Source organism: Cyprinodon tularosa, unplaced genomic scaffold (genome assembly GCF_016077235.1).
Source record: "Cyprinodon tularosa strain WSP-4 unplaced genomic scaffold, ASM1607723v1 ctg280, whole genome shotgun sequence".
In the NCBI taxonomy this organism is placed as follows: Eukaryota; Metazoa; Chordata; class Actinopteri; order Cyprinodontiformes; family Cyprinodontidae; genus Cyprinodon; species Cyprinodon tularosa.
The window spans coordinates 1,064,484-1,077,155 of NW_024038986.1; the positions used below are offsets into that span (position 1 = coordinate 1,064,484).

Here is a 12,672-nt window from a genome sequence, read left to right on the forward strand (position 1 = left end):
GCAAACTCTCCTGACCTTAACCCCATAGAAAATCTATGGGGTATTGTGAAGAAGAAGATGCAATACACCAGACCCAACAATTCAGAAGAGCTAAAAGCCACTATTAGAGCAACCTGGGCTATCATAACACCTGAGCAGTGCCACAGACTGATCGACTCCATGCCACGCCGCATTGCTGCAGTAATACAGGCCAAAGGAGGCCCAACTAAATACTGAGTGCTGTACATGCTCATACTTTTCATGTTCATACTTTTCAGTTGGCCAACATTTCTATAAATCCTTTGTTTTTATTGGTCTTCAGTAATATTCTAATTTTCTGATATGATGAATTTGGGATTTTCATTTGTTGTCATTTGTAATCATCAAAATTAAACAAAATAAACATCTGAAATATATGAGTTTGTATGTAATGTATGAATATAATATACAAGTTTCACTTTTTAAATGGAATTACTGAAATCAATCTACTTTTTCATGATATTCTAATTTTATGACCAGCACCTGTAGTCATCTCATAAGCCAACAGTTTTTCAATCATTTGTATAACAGCCTCTTAAGTTTGAGAAATCGCTTGAAGGAAACAGATTCTGCACATTAGGAGGTCTTCCATTAAAAGATAATCTGCCACTAAAAGCTCTGATTTACAACCATAGGACCCAGCTGACTCTTCTTGAGGCCCATTACCCACTCACCTGAGAGATGAGATAAAGCTTTATGGAAGATAAATCACAACAGTCCCTAGAGAGGCATCCTAACCCCACAGCAACCCTGTTCTCCTGCTCAGGCTGCACCCCACCTCCCCACAGGGGAATGACTTTTTGGACGCCGTGCGTCAGCCTCTCTGCTGCAGCCACCCTGGCCTAGAAACTGGCTTGTATGTCACTTCTGAGCAAAGTAACCTACATCTAGCAGTCCTGACAAGGCTGTGCTGCATAATCTCCTGGGTCCACACTGCGCTTACTGCCTGTTTCTAAATAAAGAACCGAGTTAACCATGGTAGAAAGAGAACAGGCAAAGGGAGGACAGAAGATGGCTGGGACTACTTTAATTTTTAATACTAAAAAGGAGAATAAAAATAACCTCTTCAAATCCTCCCTTCTAAGTTCATGCTTTTAAAATCGCATTCTGGCAAATGCAAAAGGAAGAAAGCATCCAAAATGATACAAACCGGTGGCATCAGGTGGCTTTTATTGTTACTATTCAATATATTCTGAGACAATGTTTGCAGAGAGATTAGCTGTGATAGGTGAAATCAAATCAGCATATTTTGACCCTAAGAAAGACTTCTACTGCTTTTTATAGCAACAGCAAATCTACATCTTTGTTTTTAAGCTGTGGTCATTTTTTTCATATTGAGATATAATTTCAAATGTAAAATTTGCCACAATTTAAATAAAAATGTATTATTATCTTTGTGACAAAGATTGGAAAGCTTAGGGAGACTGATACATGAAAAGGAAGAATACCGAGGAAAATTTTGGTTAATCTGAATAAAACTGTCGTCCCACAACAACATGGCAAAGTTTCAAATTTGGATCCATTCCTGATACATTCAGCGAACCTCAGTGCATTTACTATATACATTTGGGAAGAAGGAAAAACTTTAAGGTTCACCTTCCAGCAGGAGGATCCTAAACATAGAGCCAGAGCTACTACAGAGAGATCTCATTGTATTCATGTTAGAATAGGAAGTATTGCTTGTTCCATGAATGGCCTAGTCCAAGTCTAGACAAGAATCCAACTCGTAGTCGTTGGCAAATCTTGAAAATCGATAACCAGACAGAGGGAAATACAACACAGACATTTTTTAAACCCGTCATCTTTACCCATTTTTACCCTCTTTCAAATAAAAACTGATTGAAGTTTCCTTTTTTAAGTTGTATGGAAGCAGCGGTTCCAACCGTTGCATTTCAAATTTTCCCGAGTGGTGCCCGACTTTACACTTATGAATGGGGGAAGGTTTGCAAGCACGTTTGGTTGTGGCCGGTTTGTCGGAAGCATCTTGCTAACCAGTTAGCATCTTAGCGCTAGTAGGTTCCCAATGGGAAATTACATTGGGACCAAGAAGCACTAAATTGGTGACTTAGAAACGACACTGTCAAGGAACGCTATGGACAGCGGAAACATGCAAGAGGAGGAGAGTTTAGTGTCGGAGGTCGTGGATGAGTCTCCTCCATCATACATTTGTTATTTAGAGAAGGAAAGCGGGGAGGAAGATGCTGTGGAAGAGGACGCCAGGGCGGCAGAGGCTTGGTTTGGTGTAGAAGGCTTACAGCCGTACATGTTTGAGCCCTTGCCTCGCAACGCTGCCAGTTCTGTTAGCTCTACGCCTGCTGAAGACACAGACGTCCATCCCCATGAACACTGGGACGGAACTCAATGGGAAAGGAAATTATTCTTATTTCAACCGTTGCGTATATTAGCTGCGACATATGAATCAAGAAAAAATTTGATTGACAGATGACCATTGATATGTAACCCCAGGCTCACACAGACTCCGGTCTTACCGTTGCGGTGCGGTGGGTGCGGCGCTGCAGTGATTCCAAGTCATTAAAAAGACTTAAACCTCTCTCACCGGCTGCTGAGCTGTCCGGCTGCGGTTACCGAGACACTCCGGCGCTGCAGAAAATTCCGCAAGAAAGCTATCCTTGCGGCGTGCCGGAGCCCTCCGCAACAAGCTCTCGCAAAAATCATTTATTTGGGCCGTGTTATCGCGTGAAGTTACGTGAACTCAAGTGAACTTCTGTAAATCTCCGGACCTGTTGCCGGAGCCGCAGAGCCGCACCGCACCGTAGTCAAAAGGGCGGTGTGAGAGGGGGTGTGCGGGAGTTGCGGTCTCCGTCGGCTCGGTAACTGCACCGGAGCCAGTGTGAGCAAGGGGTGATTGGTCGAATTTAGATGTACAAGCTGATGTATAACTAACTGGCCTGCACAAAATAGCGGGGGAAAACATAGATTTTAAGACAGGATTTTTTCTCCCCAATAGAATATTTCTACATTTTTGGACAATATTATCTGATAGAGTACCCTTATATACAAGTTTAAGCCAGAATGATGTGACATTTAAATATGACATCCCTACGACTTTAAGCCTGTTTATATTTAAATAAACTCTCCCTAAACCAAAGCGACTAATCATTAAGTCAACTTTTCAAAGGTATTCAGACTGAAATCCAAATGAGTCTGAGGTTGACACTCAAGTGAAAATCACCTCTTAACTTAAACCACTTTAGGGAGACAATTCTTGATCATAGTTACAAGGATGGAAGAATGAGGACAATCAGAAGATAAAAACTGCGTAAGAGATGAAGAATGCTAATTGGATATTCAGGAAGAGTATTCACAATAATCTGTGTGATGAGGGGAATACAGATTATACGGACAGACAGGGTGATTTTAATGAGGGTTGGAATTAACACGCTCACTGAGGAGGAAAAGGGCAAGAAGATGAGGATCCTTTGGTTTAGATGGCGTCAAAAAGACGGTCCATATTTTTGCTCAATGTCGCTTTTAATTACAACCGTACCAGATATTTATCTATCATACCTACAAGGAGAATCTTTTGGTCACACATATCTGGTATTGGTATTTTTGTTAGTCCTAAAATGTTCATGTTTTGTTAATATTAACAGTGTTTATTCAACTGAACAGGAAGCAGCTTCAGACCAAATTGGAAGAGATACGGTTGAAAGGATTTTGTATTTTGAACCTCAGGGCGACTGATTAGATGAGTTGGTGTGCGTTTACACCAAGTCCAGCTAATGGTTTAATGTCACGAACACAGATCCTCACCTTCGCAGGGATACGTTCAGGTCCGATTACACCATCTGTTATTTACAAGCACAAGTCCTCCACCTTTGCTCTTGCTGCTCTTCCTGGTGCCTGGATGAGGTGCACCAGGTAGGTAGACGGGTCCAGGAGACCCAAGTAGACTCCAAATAAAATAAGGATGTTTACATCCTCATCGCATCACTGAAGAGTTTATTTTCCAATTAACTTGATCTAGAGAATAATTAAAGCCAATATTCTGTTTTTGTTCTTCATTTATGATGAAAAAACTTCTCTTTGATTCATTTTTTTTTATTCTATTTTCTCTGCCTATTTGGACATTTAAAGCTTGTTTTATCTCGATGATGATGATCCAAATTTGACCAATTAGGTTTTTAGATTTTTCTTTTTTTGTTGTTGAAAGAATGCATCAGAAACTTTAGTTTGTTTAGTCTTTTCCTTGACTGAAATGTGTGTAGATCAAACACAATATAAAAGTATAAGTTTTAAATCAAACAGAATATAATAGCTTACATGCATAGCCTGTATCCTAGAGCTTTCTGGACGGAGCCAAAAGATGCTAACAGGTGGGGTGGGATCATTCTGTATCTGGCCTGCCAATCATCTGTCAGACTTGATCAATGGATAACTATTATCACTCAGCCAGGTCATACAGGTAGCAGTTCTAGGTCTGTAACCCAGACATCCCTTTTAAAGTGACCCCTTCAAGCCCATTCTAGAAGATTGCCAGCTCAGAGGGGCTCTAAACAACTTCAGGCTAATTTAGCCTTGTCTATAATAACAACCACAGTAGTAGCCATTCAACATTTCCCCACTTTCCCTGATGGATCCTTGGCTCGTCTCCTACAATTCCTTTTTAAACATCTTAAATATTTCTGTCTGTCATGAGGAGCATCATCTCATGGTCAGACCCTGTAATTCAGTGAAGGGGTGGAGTCAGACTAATATAATATGCGTATCAATGGGAATGCCAGTGGGTGGAATTTGGAGGGGATTTTGCTGCCATTCGGCTGGCTTTTGACTGGAAGGGCCATTTTGAATGGCTGCTACTGTATAAACGGAGTTTTAAAGGTAATTTAAAAAACTGCAAACCTAATAAAACATGATCAATCTGAATGTTTCTGCAACGATCTGCTTGTCAAAAGCGGCGGACCAGAAACCTCGTGATCTCATAATGTTATCTTAGATCAGTTGTTCCAGAGTTGGCCACAGCAGACAGACGTCTTTTTCTGCTTGGAAATTAGAAACCGTTCACAACTGGTCCACAGAGCCTAAACATAGTGATCTGTAATCAAGTTCCCTGACATCCATTTGTTATAATTATGGACTTAATTTTACCGCAGATGGGAGGAAATCTGTGTACATTGTTTACGTCTCACCACAGGCCTTCCACAGTGGTGCATTATGGATTGAGGTTAAAGCTAAATTTGAACACAACACCCAGAAAGGCAGTGGAGCTGAAAAATCCTGTATTAGTCAGAGAGTCAGTGGCTTCAGGCCCACCGACGCACGCAGTTTGCCTCGCTCGCCTCAGGTTCAGCAACGTCATTTTAGTTCAGTGCAGATTAGCATTCGCTCCATCAAAGGGCTGCATATTTAAACCCAGCTGCCTGCTGGTGATCCTTTGTAGCAACAAAATATGACATCAGGAAAAATGAGCTGATTAAAGAAAGTAAAAGATAAGTAGGACTGCTTCCTTGGAATGGAGTTAACCATACCAGTGAAAACAGAAGGTTTGGAGGAAGGATTAACATTCTGCTGAAGATTGATCGGATCTAAACTGAAGGAGATCAGTAACTGTTATTATTTTCCTTTTCAATCACGTCTTTAGCTGCCTGGGACCGACTGGAAGCCCTGGGGTCTGTTTCACAAAGCAGGTTGAAAAAATTCAGATTCAAACCCGCAACTCTAAATTGATCGAGCCTGAAGTTGGGAACATTCGGTTTCATAACAGCTGCTATCAATTAGTTCAATCAATTCTAAACAGGTCCAGTCAGAGTTAAATGCGTACACAACAAGTATGAAGACGAGTCACCATGACAACAGGCAACAGGAAGTGCTTATTTCACCCCACTGGAACTAAAGATGTTAATGCAGAAATGCAAAAAAATAAAATAAAAAAGGAAAATGTGTTTATAAGACAGAAACAGCACTACAGCTAAAAAAGAGAATAAAATGTGTGAAGGAGAATATTGTTGCTCGAGTTAACTGTGACCTAGGAGATCTTGGAAAACACGGTTCCAGCAAGCTATATTTTTTAAAATACACAACCACACCTCTCCCTTCAAACCCCTGGAAACTACGCCTTCAAAACACATGAACGTGCATGCTGTCCGTCGAGGTGATCAGATGTTTCCGAGTTTGAAAACAAGCCGAGACCGGGTGCTTGTGACACGAGCTAACAACAACATAATGCTACGTTCACATCTAAAGCAGCAGAGGCAGCAAAAGCAGATAGTTTACATGCAAAGTCAATGGTTGGCGCGCTTGCTAAGCGGCTGTGGGTAGATCTTTAAGCCACTTGGTAAAAAATGCGTCAGAAAAGATCTCCTAAGGCACCTTTAATGCATAATGCGTAGGTCTATATGAAGTGGCTATGGCAGGCCGTTTTTACATTTATTGAAAACCCTTCTCTCTGTTGTTCCATTTGTAGATCACTAAAATAAGATTATTCCTGATCAAAAATCCCACTACTACCTAACTGTAATAATATATTTTCTAAATTCATTTGTTACAGAAACTGAATTTTAGAATGTAAAAAAAAAAAAAAAAAAAGTTACACTTATAAGTGTTAAGTTTTATATATCTGGAAATGTTTTGGCAGAGTGAAAATGTATTTATAAAATCTGAAAAAAAATAAAATAAAAAATCATACTCAAAATAAAACAAACACTGACCAGTACTATTGGGAATATGGCAATCTGAAATTTCTAGACATCCGGAATGTTTATTCTAGATGTGGAGAATGTCATTTTGTTTGAAATGGTCATTTACAACAAGAACTCCCCCCCCCCCCCCCCCCCCCCCCCCCAGATATCAGGAATACATAATCAGTAAAACTAGTAAATATCAAAACGGCTTGCCATAGCTGTTGTGACTGTGACCGTAGTATGGGATTCTTTCTTGAATGCTAGTAGATCAATGTATCTATTTAGTTAAAAATGTCTGTCTGCAGGTGAGGATGAAGTCTAAAAACGTTCTAATTTAAAGAACCTGTGGATCATCTCTTGCGTCCCTCCTCACGTTGATCCTTCTTTTACACAGTAAAGTGTCTGTTTACTGCATCATCCCAATGAATGGCCATGCCTTCAGGTTGTGCCAGTAGACTCATTAGGTTGTTCTCATCGAGTTAATCCTAACCCTAAAGTCATTCCTTTTCCCCCACGGAATTATTGAATCCATTTACGTGTAATCTTAAAATAATTTCAGTAGTTCTTCATGTACTGTAAAAATAACTAAAAAGCAAAGCCCTAAAAACCTTTTGTTGACTTTAAATTGTTTTAAAGTGAGAAATAGAACAGAAATCCAAGTCTGCTTTCTTCAGAGAGTCCATTTAAATGTCTCATCATGTCTGCAGTACCAGAGGAACACCCACATTGTTTCCCCTCAGTCAGACATGCGCCCCTCCCTTTCACTCATTCCAACCTTATCCATTTAGTAATTGGTTCTGCGGCTGCATCCTGAAATACTCATGCCAGAGCTAGACTGCATGGCAGAGTTATTGGCCGCACCCCTGGCAGGCCTGAAGATTTACAGCTTTGTGCAACATGGCATCTGCTTGATGCTGGAGAGCTGAACCAGAAGCCCCTCCCACTGCTGTTCACCGTGCGCTCACAAGTGTCAGACCGTTACATCAGCTTAATTTGTTGAATCAAGAGGGCTGTTTTCAATCCACTCCAATAAAAATGTATCATCCCAAAGGGACCATAGGTGGGAAAAAGAGCATGACTAATGTAGGCGCATGGGCAGCCATGTTTACATCAGTCTGGCATCCGCTTCATCAGGCCGGTTATTCTTTCCATTTTTTTTCCTTCACCATCTTTCATTTTTATAAACCCTAAAAGTGCTACATATTTCTGTTGGAGGCGACAACAGGAGAGTCGCCTCCTGTGTTTCACTGCATCCATTACGGTTTAAATTGGTTCTTGTGTCTCCAGAGACCGGAGGAGCAGGAGAAAAGAAAATCAGACTGGCTCTGTACCACGTGTCCAAAGAGCCAGCATGTCAGTTTGCCTCCCTCCCCCCTTTACCTTCCCATCATGCAGAGTATTACTCCGGCAAACCAACTCACGCCCTGCATAGTAATTGGCTGCCATCCCTCCGCTGCAGACATGAGCACCACAGGTGCAGCATACATCCTGCACGCAGCGACACAGAGACGGTGAATCCTTTTGTAGCCTCGGCATTGTATAGCAGAACCCTGTTGTCACTGAAAAGCTGAGCAGGATTTATCCCTTCTGCTCCTCAGAAATACAGGAAACAGTAGGAAGCTGTGGAGAAACTGTCGCCCAGCACAAAAGCTTTCATGTAGAAAAGCAAGAGCTCCTTTTAGAGTCGACTTAAAATGTCAAGAAAGGAGAAAGATTTTATGGTATGGCTTCAAGCAAAGTAAAACCTAAGAGGAAACCATTGGTAATTTGTTTCCAGTTAAAGTGGACTGAACAACTGCCACCTGCTTCAGATGAAATGAAATCAGCAGCAATTTCACAGAGGACCAAGTAAACAGAGGCAAAGTCAGATAACGGCCCTAAATGAACATCAGAGCGAGGTAGGAAAAGGCAGAATCTGATTAAAGCTGAGATCTATGGCCCTGTCAAAGCCCATGACAAGATACAGAAGCTGAAAGGCACATACACGCATCAGGCTAAGTGTGCCTGTTTGAGGAGCCCATCAGGAGCAGTTAGGATGCAGGTCAACAGCAGGAAAACCTTCCTCTCTTCAGTTACATTTCTTCCTACTTTTATCTACATACAAAACAATTAGAAGCCGACTGAAATAAAATCCTTATTTTAACCTTCAAACAATAATCAGATGATATCTTATAAACAAATAAATCATTATTATAAAACCAGTTATGCTCAGAATCAATCCAGAGTTTCCAAGTTTAACCTCAGTTTCCTGTTGGTCTGTAGTCTGAATTCATGTCTGCTGCATCCACAGCATCAGCCTGCAAAAATAAAGCTGAATATTGTCCAGCCAACAGTCCAAATTAAGGCTTTTATTAATCCACTATACGGTGTTAATAAATATATTGTCAATCTGTCCTCAACAGTGTTCCGCGACCCCTAGGAGGTCCATGGAGGTACTGCATGGTGGTCACGAAATTGTTGGTTGATTAACCTTTTTTGTTTATATTCCCCCCTGCAATTTTCCCCCCTAATTGAATTGTCTTTAAATCCACATTAACATGAATTCAACACACTGTAGTAAACAGATAAATGGAGGCAGAAGATGTCTTTCAGTCATCAATGCTCACATTCAGCGACACACAGGAGCTCTTTCAAGCTGGGCACCGTTTCATTCACAACACCTGTCCCATCAACCAGGAATCAGATTCAGAAATACTTTAATAATCCCAGGGTGAAATTACTTTCATTAGATGACTCCATCTGTAATAGAGTGACTATAGGACCAGTCTGATATAACACAGTTTCATACAATATATATAATTAGTGGGTCCCCGCTCCATCTTGTCATCAGTTTGGGGGTCCTTGGCCTGGAAAACATTTAAAGCCCCTGATAGATTGAAGTTTCCCTGAACAATCTCATAATTTTCCTAACCATTTAAAATGACATTAGAAAAGGAATATAGAGATTGTATCTGGCTCCCTCTGTCGACCAGGAGATCACATTAAAAACACTGAAATACTACGAGCCTAAATAGCCACAAGATGAAAACAGAAAGCAAACATGCTAGCATCAGCCTAGATAAACATGCTTCTTGGAGATCTTAGCTTTAGTTGTTCATTAACTAACAATGTCATAGATTTTTGGTTTTCAGATGCCTCCCAGCTTCAGCAGGTCTGCTGGAATCGTCCAAAAGAAGATTCTGCAGAAGCTGAATTCAACCATCTGAGTCAGCTTCAGATGATATCAGGTAGTAGACGCTGGCTTATGGGTCCTATGACTGCTTAGCTGTTTTTAGACAGTCTGGTTATTTTAAACCAGCAGTCATTTCATTTTTCCTTGAGTTAGGAATTAATCACCAGGGTCAGTGTGGGTCTCTGGAACAGATGATTTTATTTAAATAATATTGTCTCCCTAAGTTTAGATCAATATGCTTTAAAACTATGAAATAGTATATATCATACAAATTAACCTGTAATTTTTAATTTGGATTTGCTTAGAGAACTTTCCCCATTAGCCTTTGGATTCATTTTAACAAGCTTTACTAATTTCCATGGTGTAGTCAGATCTGGGACTCTCAGAAGTCCCAACCTGCCTGCCAGTTTCACTAATCCGCATATAAGCTACCCTAATTTTCGGTGAGTACACACCAATGGTACCAATATTAACTTTTACCATAGAGGAAATCTAACCTCAGCAGGACAAGGAGGTGAAATGACCAGGACAGCTTGTAGGTGTTACTCCCTTCCTGTTGCTCACCATGCAGGCGATTACCAACGTGACCTTCTATAATTCTATTTAATGAGATGTTTGCACATCAACCATTGTATAAAGCAGTAATCTGAGTGTAATCTCCACAATCCAGCTGCTACACAGGGCACAAGGAGACTAGAGCGGAGGGGGAAGGGATTTAAAAACACCCGACTCATAGCGACAGGCCACTTAGTACGTTCTACGAGAGGTAGAGTGAAAATAAAATACTACCAGCTTCTTATTATGGTAATTTAATGCATTTCCTTCTTTAAAATAGTCTCTTTTAATGTTTTAAATCAATACTTTTTATCCCATAAAACACCTCTAACTTCTAAAAATGCTGCAGTTATTTCTGAGCTCAAGTTTAAGATCTAGTTAGGGAGTTATGGAGGCGCTGAACAAACGGCACGGCTCATCTAAAAGCTTCTACTACTGAGGTGTCAAACGAGACTATCATGCAACTCATAGATATTCCCCTCATCCGTCACACATGAAGGGAAGCTGGATTAATCAGGATATTTAAATGATTAACTTCATAGTCAGGGAAATATATGATACCATATTTAAAACCAAAGGGATAAAAAAAAAAAAAAAAAAAAAAAAAAAGACTAATAATTAAATGCCTTAAAGACTCCTCTTCAATCTCATCATGGAAAATACTCTAAACTTAAATAAGTAGACAAATAAATAAAACCTAAATATAACAGTTTTACATTATTTTCATTTATTATTTTTTGAATGTGGCAAAAAAAAAAAATCCAGAACTATTTAGCTATCAAAAATTATCAAATGACATTTGTCTTTAGTATTAATACCTAACAACATTAATATTATATCCCTCTGAGTATCGGTATGACTGACAGAATGACTGAATCATTAGTATTTCTGCTGTGCTTATCATGAGCACAGAATGCTAAAAACAGCTTAAAATGTCTGCTGGGAAGTTATTCATTTGAATAGTGGTACTTTGTGACACCTTGATGATTTAGCCAGCGTATGTCTGACATCCCAGAATCTTCCCAAAATGCTGGCATACGCTGATTTCCATGTATGTTTTCAATTTTTGGCGTATGCATAGAGTATTTATAACGAGTCTAGGGCAGATGTCCAATGACAGCCTAATATGCATGACGCACGGCAGCGTAATGCCAATGAAACAATGCACAAGCCAGTGTCCTGAGGGGGGGTAGCGATGCGCCTGGAGGCGCCCGGCCTGCATAAAAAGATTTGACCGCGCTAATAACCTAGCTGCTGTTTACTGCCCCTAAAAAAATAACTAAATAAAAAGATAAAAGAATAAGAAAGAAAGTTTGCAGTTGCAGCAGATTCAGCATCATGTCTGATAGGAAGTTTGTTGGCCTTCTGGCTCACCCTATGATGGGGATGAAGTCTGGAGGAGAGCTGATGGTTTCCTCCTGTGAACCCCCTTTATACCAAAACGCTGCCAATACGCCTTTAAACAGTAGCTGGAAGTTAGAAACACGTTCAGCGGTCTTCTGTAATGCATCAAATACGTTGCTATGCATTGGAAATAGTTCTTGATAAGTTACGCATAAGTTAAGCACACGTTACTCATAGGTTCTGGATAAGCTAGATGCCACGTCTTATGAGTGACTTTCATTTAATGTATGTCAATGATCAGATAACTTACCAATAATTAATGCCCATGTATGGCATACGCTGGGATACTTCGGGAAGTTTTGAGCACTTTTAAAAATTTCTCAATGTATTTAAATGTGTGTCAGCGTGCTTCGGTATACTTCAGCATGCTTATAACTTATACAAAATGTACCCATAACTTATTCAACATATGTCAGCGTTTTTGCCAGATTCTTCCTAAATCATCAAGGTGTGACAGGGGCATCACCCATTAACCATCTTTGATGGACAGAGGGCTGTTAAAACAAAATTAATGCCATTTTATCTTCTAATGTTACAGCAAACATATGGAAATCAGTAGGAGTTAAATATACAGCAGGTTTAAGGTTTGAAAAATAAACGCTTCATCTTTAAAATCTTTAAAAAATGTTTGGAATATTGGTTTATCTAACTAATCTTCCCAAAATAAATAAACAAGCAAAATAAAAACAGAAGATAACCTGGTTTCCACTTTTTTCATTAGGAAATTTGTAAAGAAAACAAAACTTGATGAAACTTTAAGGCATTTCTTATAAATTTTTTTTTTTTTTGTACCATGTTTAAATATCAGACACAAAGTCCCCCCCCCAAAAAAAAAAATAAAGACAAACCAGAAAAAGAAGCAAACTCTTTTCCCAAACAAAC

At 39.8% G+C, this 12,672-nt stretch overlaps 1 protein-coding gene across 3 annotated transcripts in view; it reads right to left on the bottom strand.

The window, feature by feature from the left end:
• Positions 1–12,672, bottom strand: part of wu:fb95e10 (microtubule-associated protein futsch) — a 50,026-nt gene that overhangs the window by 9,061 nt on the left and 28,293 nt on the right. The window lies entirely within an intron of this gene.